Genomic DNA, 15666 nt, shown 5'->3' on the forward strand with positions numbered 1-15666 from the left:
ATCATTGCTGGAGAGGAGGGGAGGGATATTTATCTTCTGCATTGTTATTAATGGAATTTAAGTGCTTATTTTGTTATTAATGTTTGTATAATTTATGGCACTTTGTTTTACCTTTGAAAATTAATAAAGATTTTTTTTTTTTTAAGAATCATTTTCTGTGATTATAATGAGCGAGAACAGCAGCAAACAAAGAAACTTTTCTTTCAGCACCTGGAGAACTGTGGGACATTCTGGTTTCCCAATCTCAAAAATGATGTGGAAGACATAGAAAAGGTTCGGAGAAGGATGACAAAAATGATAAAGGGGATGGGACGCCTCCTGTATAAAGAGAAGCTAAAGAGGTTAGGGGTCTTCAGCTGGGAGGAAGGACAACTGAGAGGACATATGATAGAAGTTTATAAAATCCTGAGCGGTGTGGAAGGGTTAAATGGAGAATGAGTGTTCAGCTAATCAAATGACACAAAAACAAGGACTTGCCATGAAATGAACTACCAAGAGGCTGAAAACAAATCATAGAAAGTATATTTTCACATAGTACATAATTAAGGTCCTCTTTTACTAAGCTGCGGTAGAGATTTCTAAATGCTCCAACGTTCATCGTAATGCTATGTGCATCAGAGCATATAGTGCTCTGGGCCGCAGTAGAAACCTCTACCATGGCTTAGTAAAAAGGATGGGGGGGGGGGGGGGGTAAGTTCTGGAATCTGCCTTGACCTCTCTGAAAAAAGCATCTCCTATGTATCTCTCCCTCTCATCCACTCCCATGTCCAACATCTCTCCCTCTCTTGTATCCTAGGTCCAATAGCTCTCTTTCCACTCCCCCCACATGCATCATCTTTCCCTTCCTTCCCTCCACCATCTTATCCAAAATTTCCCCTCTTCCCCCAACTCTCTCTTCCTCCCATCATCTCATGCAATATTTATCCCTCTGTCCCCCATGCACCATTTTATCCAATATTTCTCCCTCTCCCCATGCACTATCTCCCTCCCCTCCATCATCTTATCCAATATCTCTCCCTCCCCTCCCCCATAATATCAAACATTTTCTCCCTCTCCAAGCAGCATCTATCCCTCCCCTCCATCCCATTGCTGCCTATCCCTTTCTCCCTAGCCCCCTTCTTCACCCCATGTCCAGCATATCTACAACTCTCCTCTTGCTCTTCAATAGGTCAGGGCAGCTGGCAACAATTCTCACACACTGCCTGCTGTTAACCCAGAAGCCTCCTCTCTGCCTCAGAGAAACAGGAAATTGCCAGGGATTGAAGGACAGGACAGAGGGTTAGCTTCTGGGTTAGCGGAAGGCAGCATGTGAGAATCACTGCTGGGTGCTGCTGACCCATTGAAGAGAGCACCATGTGGACACAATTTTTTTTTGGGGGGTGGCCATGGCCCCCCATGCTCCCACCCACCCCGTTCCAACACCTATGACCCAGACTAGTAAATTACTACACTAAAAAAGTGAGACAGAAAAGTGTACTGTCTTGTCAAGATTGCTGAAGAATGTGGAAGACCCTCTGCATTAGAGAATAACACAGTGACAAAATTCATCACCGTTCCCGTCCCCGCGGATAACCGCGGGAAACCATCTTCATATCATTCTTTAAGGAAAGAGGGAAGAATCAGAGTATGAATGGCCACAACCATTGACCCGCAAGCTTTGCTTTGAATAATGCTGGGATAGAAGGACAGAGGAAATAGACACTAGAAAATGATATGGGTTTATTTCCCGCGGTTATCCACGGGGACGGGGACGGTGATGAATTTTGTCACCGTGTCATTCTCTACTCTGCATCCCTTCTAATCACAAGAAAGGAGATAGGGAATCTGAATTGTGTGAATTCCAGCTAGGCGCCCTGGTCTCAATTCTTTGTGTGCCGGGAACATCTCAAGGCTGAAAGGTTAAAGTATTTATCACCTCTGCAGGACTACTGCGTGGGCCCAGATACAGCTAACAAAATCATAATCAGAGAGTCACTATTTGTTCTCAGGCCCCGTGCTCTAAACTTACTGTGCTTTTAACATTCGTCACTAAATCTGTTCTAACTGATTTAGCGTACAAGCATTTTAGCTTCCAATGCGCAACATAGCTCTGCATGCTCTTTTCCATGCCCCGTAGCAGCCTTCAAGAATAATATGGAACTGTAGTACAATGAGTTCAATAATATTAAAATGAGCACTCCAGGCAATGCCTAGACATTGCCAGGTAAATGTGCAAAATGAAGCGCCATCCATGCTCCAAGATTACAAGCAGGTCTGGAGGTACCGGTAGCACTGAACCAAGTGTGCTAAAAGCAGGTCTGGGGCTGCCGACTGCATGAAAGGTGGACGTAAAAAAAAAAAAAAAGTACAGGATACATGCATTATACTTTTATAGGGTTGGGGGGGACACATATATATCTTGCTATACGCGTGTTAAAAGCACGTTTCAGGTGTGTTTGATAAAACCATACACCACCAGGACTGGGGCTGCTGATTGCATGAAGTTAAAAAAAAAAATACATTTGCATAGTGTGCTGGTAGTTCTCTGAGCCCCCCGATGCTTATGATGCACTACAATAAGGCACGCCTACGATTTGCATGCCTATGATGTAGCTTTTCCTGGCGCATGCATACGTATATGTCTTTTTTCCATGAACTATTCTGTGCATGTGTCAGTCGCTTTCTCCAATGACTGATCATAAGTATTTCCGTGGACCTCATTTGCATGCAAAGTTTTTGGAGCATCACGGCTCACAGGATTTTTATGGTGACTTTAAAGCACGGGTCCTCAGTCTCCCTGGGTTTCTATCAAGAGGGTCAGCCAACTGTATATGATAACTACCGGTACCTGCCTTGCACTCCCAGTGGTTGAGCATAAAAGTTTATGGGAATAAAACACTGCGCACTGCTCAAATACAGAAGTGAAGTACAGGAGAGACTTTGTGAATGTTTGTTACAGGCTGTTTGCCTTTCCACTGTTATATTTATAAATGACTTTGAAAGCTATTAAGTAAATCCTTGGAGTCAGCTGAGTCTGGCGTTATAAAGGGCTGAATTGCTTATTTAGCTTACTGGCATACACCAGCCCCAAGCTTGGTCCCAGTAAATCAATATTTGTGTGTGCGTGTGGGGTATACCTAGTTCCCATGCCATGGGCTAAGCACTACAAATCAAATGAAATAAACTTATAAGATTGAGACAGTTACAAGACATTGAGTATGTTTTCTGGGACCCCGTACAATTACAACAATTTTTAATAGCAAGAGAACAGAAATGATTTTTGTTTCATCAGTAGAGAATAAGAGGAGAAATTAGAATCCCTATTAGTAAGGAACGAACGGAGAATTCTTATCCTTAATCTTTTCCTTTAAATTTGTTTGTTTAGAAATTGTAACATGTTTCCCCATAACGTGGGCTTTAAAAGAATTTTGTAAGAATGAATGATTATGGAATTGTTTTGAGAGATGTTTTCTTTTTTTCCTTGAAATAATTGGATATTGTTTTGGTTTTTTTTTTTTTTTTTTTTATTTATAGAATTTTACAATATTACCAAGTATAATAATAATAATAATAATAACTTTATTTTTATATACCGCAGTACCACAAACAGTTCAGAGCGGTTTACAGAGTAAGAGACTGTACATTTACAGCGATGATACAATGCGAACTGTACATATTCAGTAAAGTTAATTTATACAGTAAAGAAACAGAGTAGGTTTATCATCCAGGAGACAGTACATATACAGCAGAGTTAAGTATGTAGTGGTGAGTCAGTGCGAGAGGCCAACTAAAGAGGTAGTCTTTAGTTATTTGGTGATGGGGGAGGTTCGAGAAATTTGTCGTAGAGGAAAGATTTGAGAGATTTCCTGAAGGATAAGTAACATGGGGCAGATGAAATAAGGGTGGTCAGGCAGTTTGTCCATCTGCCAGCTTGGTATGAGAGGGTTCTGTTGAAGAATCTTTTGTAGGTGCATCCCTTTGGGGATGGGTAGGTAAACAGGTTGGTATTACGTGTGCTTGTGGCTTTGGGGAACACGAAGTGGTGAGACAGATAAATCGGTGATAAGCCAGTTAAGGTTTTAAAGCAGAGACAGGCGAATTTGAAGATGACTCTCGCTTCTATTGGCAGCCAGTGTAGTTTTCTATAATAAGGGGTGATGTGGTCTGACTTTTTGAGGCCAAAGATCAGGCGGACTGCCGTGTTTTGGATAAGTCTCAGTCGCTGGATGGTTTTCTTGTAGGAGCCTATGTAAATTATATTACAGTAATCCAGTGTGCTTAGGATTAGGGATTGAACCAGCAGTTTGAAGGAGGGGAAGTCGAAGTAATGTTTGATGGTGCGAAGTTTCCAGAGGGTATAAAAGCATTTTTTGACCTGGGTGTTGGTGTGGTCTTCGAAGGTCAGGCAGCGGTCTAGGATGACTCCCAGGATTTTGATGGTGGGGTTAATAGGATAAGTTAGGCCGTTGAGTTGTAAGGTGGTGGTCGTTAATTTGTGGTTGGGACTTGCTAGGAAGAGTTTGGTCTTTTCTGGATTTAGTTTCAGTTTGGACTGGGTGGTCCAGTGTTCGACCATTGTAAGTATTGATGAGATGAGTTGCTCTGTTTCTTGCGTGAATGAGTGGAAGGGGATGACAATTGTGATGTCATCTGCATAGATGTAGGATTTCAATTTTTTGTCAGATAACATGTGTCCCAGTGGAGTCATATAAACGTTGAATAGAGAAGGTGATAGGGGGGAGCCTTGTGGGACACCACAGGGGTTGGACCAGGTGTGAGAGTAGGTTCCCTCACTGTGTACTTGGTAGGTGCGGTTTTTTAAGAAGCCTGTGAGCCAGGTTAGTACCTGTCCCGAGATGCCTATGGAATCGAGGTTGTTGAGTAGTATGTCATGGTCTACCAGGTCAAAGGCACTACTGAGGTCGAACTGAAGTATTAGGGCGCTGTTTCCCTGTGAGAATAGTTGGAGGAGGTAATCGGTTAGAGATGCTAGAACGGTTTCAGTGCTGTAGTTTGTGCGGAATCCAGACTGGGAATCGTGAAGGATGTTAAATTTTTCGAGGTAGGACATGAGGTTCTGGTTTACGAGGCCTTCCATAATTTTCAGGAAGAAGGGTATGTTGGCGATAGGTCTGTAGTTGGTGGTTGAGGAGAGTGATTCTTTGGGGTTTTTGATGGTTGGAGATATGAGGATGTGGCCAAGTTCCTGTGGAAAGTAGCCAATGGACAGGCAGAGGGTAATCCAGTTGAAGAGCTCTACTTTGAAAGTAGGGGGGGCTGTTTTCATGATGGAGGGAGGGCAATTGTCTAGAAGGCAGTTTGATTTGGCATATTTGGTGTATAGCTGTAGGAATAGGTTCCAGTCTGGGTTCTCGAAGCGATTCCATGTCATGTCTGCGGTAGTACCTTCATTGTTTGGGGTAGTCTGAAGGGTTGGTGGGCTGGTGCTTGTTGTTGCGAGAGAGGTTTTTAAGTTGTGAATTTTGTTGGCGAAGTAGTCAGCATGGTTAGTTGGAGAGGGTGGAAGGTCTGTGGGGGAGCTTTTATATGAGTTGGTGTCAAATAATGAGTTGATTAGTCGAAAGAGTTTGTTGCTGTTCAGGGTTGGGGTGTTAATTGATTGGGCATAATATTTGGAGCGTTTCTCCTTGATTGTTTTTTTGTATTCTGTGACTTTGGTACGCCAGGCATGCCTGTCTGTATCCGTGCCGGATTTGCACCAGGTTCTTTCTAGTTTGCGCACTTCTCGTTTCAGAGCTAGTAGGTTGGCGTCAAACCAGTTGGCAGATGTGCGATGTTTTTTCTTATAAGGTTTTAGTGGGGCTATGTCATTTAGTACCTGGGTGCTGAAGTTGTTCCAGCCTGGGATGAAGTTGGGGTTTGGGTCTGTGGTGGATGTTGGGTTGTAGTGGGACCAGAATGTTTCATGATTTAGTTGACCTCTGGTCCATATTGTTTTTTCTTTGTTGGTAGTTCTTGGTGTCTTTAGGCTTTGTTTTTTGAGCCAGTGTAGGTTGAAGTTGCATCGGAGGTGATCGGACCATGGGGTGGGGGTCCAGGTTACGTCTTTGAGGCTTATGCTGGAGGGGGTAGAGAGGGGTTTGGGGAGGAATGAGATCAGGTCTAATTGATGTCCTTTGGTATGGGTTTTGGTTGGGGATGGTTTGGAGTATCCTAGGGATGTTAGGAAGGAAAAAAGGTCTGCAACGTTGGAGTTCTCTGTCTGTTCCAGGTGTAGATTTACGTCGCCGGCAAGGAGGGTGTGAGTGCTGGCGGTGGAATTTGCGAGGAGGAATTCATAGAGATCTTCTTTAGCTTGGTTCCATTTGTTAGGGGGGGTGTAGAATACTGTTATGGTTAAGTAATCTTTGCAGTCTGCTTTGGATAGTTTACAGGAGAGGATTTCCAGGTCTTTGGTCATTTTGGAGTCTAGGGTTTGGAACTGGAATTGATCTTTGAGGATTATTGCTAGGCCCCCTCCTCTTCTGGTTTGTCGTGATAGTGGAATGATTTTGTAGTTTGTGGGGAGTAGGTCTCCAATGATGATGTCTTGATCGGAAATTAGCCAGGTTTCAGTTAGGAGAAGGATGTCGAGTTGGGTTTCTTCTAGCCAATCTTTAATCAGTTGGGTTTTGTTTCTAGCTGAGCGGATGTTTAAATAGGCACCAGTGATTATGTAGTGTTCTGGGGAGGTTGTGTGATGGGTGGTTGGTAAGCTTTTTAGGAGTCTATTTCTTTTTTGTGGAGGTCTTGGGAAGTGTCTGGAGGTATTGACCACGGAGATTGGGAAGGGGCCTGATTCCTTGTAGTCATGGAGGGTGTTGAAGGATTGATGTAGTTTGTCTGGTTTGGCGATTCTGTTCCAGGTGTGGTAGGTAGGAATGGGTTCGAATGCTGAGGTTTTGGGGATCCATTGTCTTGAGCTAAGAAGGTAAAGGAGGAGGAGGGCTAGCAGTTTTTTTGTGAAGTTGGGCATTTTCTTTTGTTGGTGAGGGGGCCGGGTGGGCGGCGGGAAGTTTTGGGTCCTTGTTGGAGGCTGGTTGGATGAGGATGGGTGGGTGGGTAGGAATGGTTAATTTATTAGAATAGCCTGTTGATGGTGGTCGGGCGTACCGGGCTTGAATTGGCTTGGTGGACAGGGTATGTGGTATCTTTGTTGAGGAATGCAGTTGGTGAGAGTATGCAGGGGGGGTTGTGGCATGCAAGAGCTTGGTAATTAGGGCGGACTGTCGGTAGAAAGCATGCAAGCAAATAGTCATGCAAATACTTAGCTGTTGTCGGTCCAGGCTGTTGGAGGGATATACTGGTTTGGGTTGAGGCGTTTGAATTTTGTTGTCTGTAGGTGGATTCTTCGTTTGTTGTGTATATACATATATACATCTTGTACAGTAAAGTGAGATCAAACAATATACTAAACTAAGATTCAAAAGTTAAGATATACCACGATCATAATTCCATTTAATTAAAAAATAAAAATAGATAAATAAGATAATAATAATCTAGCTAATCTCACACTAGTCCTCATTGTTTATTGGATCCAAGATTAAAGAGTAGAATAGGTATAATTCAAATTAATTAAAAGAAAATCCATGTCTTACTAAAGTACAGGGAGCTAACTTTCCATGGATGCTGTTATTCCTTTTTCAAGACGTTTCACTGAGAGAAAACTAATCAACTGAGATGGCTCTGTAAAAATATACTTCAATGATAAATATCTAACCACACATTTACATGGATATCTCAAGAAGAAAATACCCCCTATTTGAGTCACTCCAGGTTTTAGGAGTAGAAATTCTTTCCTTCTTTTTTGAGTCTCTCTAGAGACATCAGGAAAAATCTGAATATGTTGTCCCAGGAAGTCTTTGGACCTATTTTTAAAGAAAAGTTTTAATATCCAATCCTTGTCTGGATCCAAAGCGACAGACAACAAGAGAGTGGCTGGTACAGCCAATTCTCTATCTGATTGTTCCAGTATTGCGGAAATGTCCAATGACCTCTCCTGGGGTTCCTCAATTTTTTCTTCTTTGGATTGGGGCTTGGCAGGAAGGTAATACACTCTTGTAAGTGGATATTGTAAATGTATTTAAAAGTATAAATAAAAAATAATTAAAAAAAAAGATTGAGACATCTCTCACCCTGGGAGCAACATTTCAAATTCAGATTTTTGGTTCCCTGACACAGGATCGAAACGGGCCCCGTCGGAACCTGGCATTAAAAATAAGTGCGCCTTCTGAAAATATTTTTGAATCATTTGCTAAACATTATATGAGAAAGTAATAATCTGCTGGTGAACAGCAGTAAAGAGACTTTTAATACATCAACTAAATATATTGAATAAGCGATGATTGGGTGGTGAGGTGATAGTTTAGGGCAGGGGTCTCAAAGTCCCTCCTTGAGGGCCACAATCCAGTCGGGTTTTCAGGATTTCCCCAATGAATATGCATGAGATCTATGTGCATGCACTGCTTTCAATGCATATTCATTGGGGAAATCCTGAAAACCCGACTGGATTCGGCCCTCAAGGAGGGACTTTGAGATCCCAGGTTTAGGGGTTCACCCTGGTTTCACCTCCGTGTCTCTGAGCACTGATTTCTTTATAAGTTGATATCATTTTCATAAGATGTATATTTGTGAGTGAATTTACATCTCGCTTGCCATGGGCTAAGCCAGGGGTAGGGAACTCCGGTCCTCGAGAGCCGTATTACAGTCGGGTTTTCAGGATTTCCCCGATGAATATGCATTGAAAGCAGTGCATGCAAATAGATCTCATGCATATTCATCGGGGAAATCCTGAAAACCCGACTGGAATATGGCTCTCGAGGACCAGAGTTCTCTAACCCCTGGGCTAAGCACTAGGCAATTGCCTTGTCATAAACATTAACCTGGTTACAAATATCAACATAAAAATGCCTGCACTACCTACCATAGAGATTTTATTTTTATATTTATTTATATAATCATATACCACTTATAGCCTACGTGGTTTACATTCAGGTACTCAAGCATTTTTCCTTATCTGTTCTGGTGAACTCACATACTCTTATCTAATGTACCTTGGGCAATGGGGGAATTAAGTAACTTGCCCAGCATGGGATTTGAACCCTACAACTTCAGGGTGATGAGGCTGTGACTCTAATCCCCGCGCCACGCACTAGCTTGAGTTTACCCCTATGATTCACGCTAAATGACAAAACACATTGTCAGTCCACTTTAAATGTCCACCTTAAAAGTTAATAAATAGAAATTAAAGGAAAGAAAGAAAAACAAGATGACACCATTTTTATCGGGCTAACAATGCATTTTGAGTAGCTTTTGAAGACCAGAATCTCTTTCCTCAGGTCAGAACAGTACGAACAAAGGAAGAAAACATCAGAATGTATTAGTGAAGCATAAAAGCATTCCAGTGTGTGTGTGTGTGGGGGGGGGGGGGGGAGGAGGGGGAAGATGGGTCAAAAGAAGGTGACATTGCATTATCATTTTATTTTTTATAATGGGATAGGAAACCCAGATTTTCATTAAGTCCTTTTATGTTGGTATTCAAGTATTTTGTCATTTTAACTTCAGAGATTTTAGGTTCCTGAATATTAATAAAAATATTAAAAATTAGAGCACAGTATTGGCCAACCCATTCCATTATAAAATAAACGCATATACACAATCGTTGGGCAAATGGACAGACAAACTCTACCAGGCCCCTAGACCTCATTAAGGCTTTAAAAGAAAAATCAGGATCTGTTTGTCACTAGGGCAGAAAGTTATCAACATGGGCTACTGCTAAATCAGGTTATTTTTAGCACAAGTTGGGGATTTTTAGCACAGAGTCTCATTGCATAAAATGAGACCCTGTGCTAAACCAGCCCAATATAACAGTAGCCCTCATTGGTAACTCCCCCTACCCTCAACTGATCCAAAAGCAGTGTAGTAAAGACTTTACAAAAAGTCAAGTATTCTTGTTTAAATTTCATTGCAGCCAGAAGTTTATTCCATATCCTTTGGGCCTTCGCCCTAATAATATGTTCCTTCATGACCTTCACCCTAATAATACGTTCCTTCATGACCTCAAACCTGCAGCCTTTGACAGAAGACACAGTTCAGCATAATAGAGCAGTTAGAGAATGGCACAGGGCCAAAGTTTGTCTCAGTCCCATTGGGCTCTGTCTCCATCCCCACTCCAACCCTGCGATCTCAGTCCATGTCCCTGTCACATCCCCGTGGACTCTGACTTCATTTGCACATGCCTCGAACATTTTTTATTTATATTTAAATCTTTTTAGTAAAGTATTAAAATGGACAATATTCTGTACAACTGTTTAAAAATCACAAATAGAGCCTTCCATTTGGAACTGGTTTGGGTAAAACTTTCCCAAAGATTCAGTTGCCTGTGTTTCTGCATCATCTAGGAAGATAATTGGATTGTCTTTCAGACATGGGTGTAGAAGAGGACCTGCATTGTATAGTGGATGAACAGGAAAATAAATGCTATTAAAAGATGGAAATGCTCCTTAATGCCAGCAACAATGGATGAATCTGTTACAGTAACAGTAAGATGCTTAAGCAGCTGGGCACATGATGGGAAGGACATTGCAGATGGTAGGAGTCTGATCAGCAGACAAGACTCTTGTTACCACATCAAAGGCAGACAAGACACAGATGGTGTCATTTAACTGTAGTTCATTTAAATCCAAAATAAGCTTTTGCAGGCTTTTTTTTTTTTTTTTTTTTTAAATCACTGAATTCAATTGCTAGTTGTCTATGATGTGTTAAGTTTTTACATATTGAACTAGTCTCAAATTTTTAGAGAATGCCAGAGGGACAAGAGTTTGTTCCTGTTCCCGTCCCCACAGGTTCTGTCCCTGTCACCCACCTCATCCCAGCAGATTCTGTCTCCGTCCCGCACCATGGGCTCTGTCTCCATCCCCGCCCTGTGGTTAACCACAGATACCCATCCCTGTGTCATTCTCTAATAGCAGTAAAGCAATACCAAGAAAAGTTGAACCCAATGAATCTCTGATCCTTCTTTCAATCAAACTAGTTACACGGTTACTGACTGTATGGTCATGGAGAAGATTGAAATCTTTGTAATTTATGATATCATGGTATTTAACAAAGAAAACATAAGGTTGCATGACACTAACTTTCAACACCACACTGACCTTATTTTTTTCAGAAGGGTCCTATGTAAATTGACCAGCAGCTGAATTATGACGCCTTCAGGCGAGGCCTAGCTGCTCATTTGGAAATTTGCTGCCTTTCTTTCTTACAGAAAGGGTGGTAGATGCGTGAAATAGTCTCCCAGAAGAGGTGGTGGAGACAGAGACTGTATCTGAATTCAAAAGGGCCTGGGATAGGCACGTGGGATCTCTCGGAGAGAGAAAGAGATAATGGTTACTGCGGATGGGCAGCTCTATGACCTCACAATGCAGGTGCAAAGAGCCTTAGCCTATAGGAAGAGGAGATGCAAATGTTAAGAGCCTTAGCCAATAGGGAGAGGAGGAGATAGTGGATGCTGTAGATGGGCAGACTGGAAGGGCCATTTGGCCTTTATCTGCCCTCATGTTTCTATGTTTTTAAAAACCTTCCAAGAGATAAAAATTGCAGAGTCAGTTTTCAGACTTTTTAGTGCTTTGTTTTTGCTGTTATTGTTCTTATCTGGTTGTTCAGTGAACTTGGACCTTTGCAATGGTTCAGTTATTATAGTGATGCACTGTCAGCTTAGAAACATAGAAACATGACGGCAGATAAAGGTCAGATGGCCCATCCAGTCTGCCCATCTGCAGCACCCACTACATAGAGAAGCCTTTCTGTTTTGGAAATGGCCCCACAGCTAAAACCTGCAAGCAACAAAGGTGCCAGGTGTCCCTTTTAATTGCTGTTAATATTTTATGTGTACAGTTAAAATAAATAAATATATATATATACACACACACAGTATATATAGCTGTTATACAGTACCATATGTCTTCTTTTCCAGCATTATATTTTTGATTGGACGCTACTGGTTATTTCTTAGTATTGTCTTTTTGGCCCCCTTTTATCAAGCCGCATTAGGGTTTTTTTATCGCCTCTAAATTGAAGATTGGCTGGAGGGATGCCCACTGCGTCCTGCCAGCAGGACCACCTCTTTAAAATGGCATGCCTTCCGCTTCCTGGTGCATCCTTGGATGCACTGGGAAGGGCCTAAGGCTCTGATTGGCTCAGGTGTCTAAGGCACCTCCCATAGGAAAGTCCTTAGGTATCTGAACCAATTAGAATCTTAGGCTACTACTACTACTACTATTAATTATTTCTATAGTGCTACCAAACAGTCCCTGCTTGAAAGAGCTTATAATCTAAGCAGGCAAGACATACAAACAGGATGTCATGGATACAGTTAAGGGGAAGCACCAGGAAGGGGCCTAAGGCTCTGACTGGCCCAGATGCCTAAGGCCTTAGGAGGGACCTTAGACACCAGATCCAATCAGACCCTTAGTCCCCTCCCAGTGTATGCCCATTTTAAAAAAAAACCTATTCTTCCTGCCCTGATCAGCTGAGTGGCAGGAGGCTGCTCCACGACTTCCCCTGCCGCTCAGCTGTTTGGGGTTTTCCCTGCCGGCTCTGCACGCCAGTCACTTTCGCCAATGACTGATCGGATGGGATTACAGCAATCCTCCGTAACAATCATTTGCATGCAAAATTGTTTCAACATCGATTACCGTTTTCAGATCGGATAATTTACCAGCGTCACAGCAACCTACAGAATTTTAACGGCGATTTTAAAGTTTTTGGACCTGAATCTGTCACTGTCCAGATAAGTTTTAGGACTAACCTTGCTCCACTCACACACCCACCCCAGCACTATCTGCATAGTGTCGAGGCACTTTATAAGGAAATTGGTGGCAGTTTCCAGATAGTGCCTCTAAATAATTCTGTCAGTAGCACTTATTCAGATAGGAGGTGCTGTTATCCAGATAATTATTTTGAATATTGACCACATGGTGTTTCGGGGGAAGCATGGAAAATAAACTTTAGCAATTACAGTATACGAAAAATAGTAATTAAAATTCATAAATATTCATCAATATATAATGAGATTTAAAAACTATGGGGGGAGGGATATATCTTGTTGACAGGAGAAAATTCAAGAAAGTGTGCCAAAAATTAGACATGAAAAATATGGGCACCAAGGCTCTGATTCTATAAAAGACACCTGAAGTTAGGAGCCTAGATTGGCATTTCTAGCCAATCTAAGCGCCTAACTTAATTTCTTAATCGGCTTAATTAGTGCTGATAATTGAAAAGGACCATTAAAAACCAACTAAAAATGATGCACAATATTAATTTTCTGGTAGGTGCCTATGACTTTCCAGTAGGCATCTACCCCGAGGTGCCTACCAGAAAGTAGGTATGGTTAGGGGTGTATCTGAGTCAGATTTTGGGCATGGTTTGACTAGGCAAGCTAGGCCTAGCCAGACTAGGCCTGGCTAGTACCCGGATGGGAGACCAACAGGGAATATCAGAATCTGTAGGCCAGGGGTGTCCAACCTGCGGCCCCGTGAAGTATTTTGTGTGGCCTCGGTCGAGGGCGATGCAGTGTTTTCCTCTGCTGCCCCCAGGTGTTTACCTTCTTGCTGGCTCCCTCCTTTGTCTTGCTGCAGCGTTTGCGCATTTGTGCGGCCCCAGAAAAATTGTTTCGGCCAATGCGGCCTAGGGAAGCCAAAAGGTTGGACACACCTGCTGTAGGCTGAGGGGCCCTATGTTGATCCACAGCGACATAGTAGAGCAATGGCAAACCACTCCCATACTCTGCCTTGAAACATCACAGGGAGGATTCCTCACTGTGCATGCAGCCTTGGGTCAACTTGAAGGCATACACACACATGCTATTTGTGCTGATCTAACTACACCCTGAGCTCATGCTCTCTGAACGTGTGTGCAGCCTAATACTGGCGCTAGTCTGGTAGTAATTGCCTCTAGTGCCAGCATTTTGTCCTAAGTGTCTGTCATAATTAGAGCATAAGCTCTTTTGAGTGGGGACTGTCTCGTGCGTGTTTAATGGACATTGCTGTGTGCATATTATAGCGTTATAAAAATAATGATTAGCAGTGGTAGATTCTGACCATCAGCATGGTGGTTTAATATAAAGGCTCATGACTAATCCATAGCCTTGTGTCATGCTGGTGTTCCATAAAGGAAAGTAGACACCTATAGGTGCTTAAATATAGAATGCTTTTGAAGCAAAGAAACCCACAATACAAGAATATACTAATAAATACATGCGGAAAAATCCCTTCCTTGTGTATATGCTTTAGAGCAGGGGTCTCAAAGTCCCTCTTTGAGGGCCGCAATCAAGTCGGGTTTTCAGGATTTCCCCAATGAATATGCATTGAAAGCAGTGCATGTACATCAATCTCATGCATATTCATTGGGGAAATCCTGAAAACCCGATTGGATTGCGGCCCTCAAGGAGGGACTTTGAGACCCCTGCTTTAGAGGCTACCGTGAACCAGTACACAATGACTCATATCTTATCACCAAAATCTTAATGAACGGCAAAAAAACAAACAAACCGTGACACAAGAAGTGACAAAAAATATTGTATAAATATAACAAGAGCCCTCAGTTCACAGTGTCGGTTTTAAGGTCACCCGACCCCTTAAAGGAGGCTGTAGTAAAGACCTCAACCCAAATGGGTATGGTCACCTGGAACATCGTGGGACCAGCGGCGTAATGAGGGTGAGTGGGGGGAAGTGGCACCCCTCTCCCACCCTCTTCTCCATCCCCCGCTCCTTCCCGACCCCTATACCCCCTACCCCCCCCCCCCCCCCCCGCACACTCCCTTCCCTTCCCCTGTACCTCTTTAATTTTCCTGGCACAAGCAGAATCACAAAGTTTTCTGCCCACTTCATGTCTGCTTTCTCTGTGACATCACTTCCTAGATGCAGTACCCGGAAGTGATGTCAGAGAGAGCTGACAACAATGTAGGCAGCAAATTTGTGATGCCCACACCAAGACAGCACCCGGGGTAGACCGCCCCCCTGCCCCCTCACTACGCCACTGCCTAGGACCTCCTGGATAATAGTGAAGACATGAAAATTACCACTCAAATCAAATTCCTCCACTAAGTGCAGGTTCATAAGTGAATATAAAAAGAGTAAATATACAGTAGTCTCAAATTATCATTATCTCACAGTCCATTGTTCACCTTCAACGTATAATGTCAATATATGTGATTATAGAGTTTGCAACTCTTAGGGCTCCTTTTACAAAGGTGCGTTAGCGGTTTAACGCACGTAATAGTGCGTGCTATACTGCCGGCTGCGCTAGCCACTACTGCCTCCTCTTGAGCAGGCAGTAGTTTTTCGGCTACCGCTTGGGTTAGCGTGTGATTAAAAGTCACGTGCGCTAAAGCCACTAACGCGGCTTCGTAAAAAGTCCTTAGTGTCATCAATTAATATAGACATTTATAACAGCACTTATCTTGTGGCTCCCAGCAATGCGTCAGATGCAGGTTCGACAGAGCTCCGTTTCGGAGGCCTCTCTTCCTTCTATGGAAGAATTATAAATAAATAAATGAATAAAATTTATCTCCCAGTGTTATGCTAAAACTCTGTCACGTTTTCAACTAGTAGCTGGTTTGAATCTTTGTGCTCTACAGCGAGATGTATTAAGCTTCCAAACTGTTGCCCAGTTGCCAATTTCTGATGTCCT

Source organism: Geotrypetes seraphini, chromosome 9 (assembly GCF_902459505.1).
Source record: "Geotrypetes seraphini chromosome 9, aGeoSer1.1, whole genome shotgun sequence".
NCBI lineage: Eukaryota > Metazoa > Chordata > Amphibia > Gymnophiona > Dermophiidae > Geotrypetes > Geotrypetes seraphini.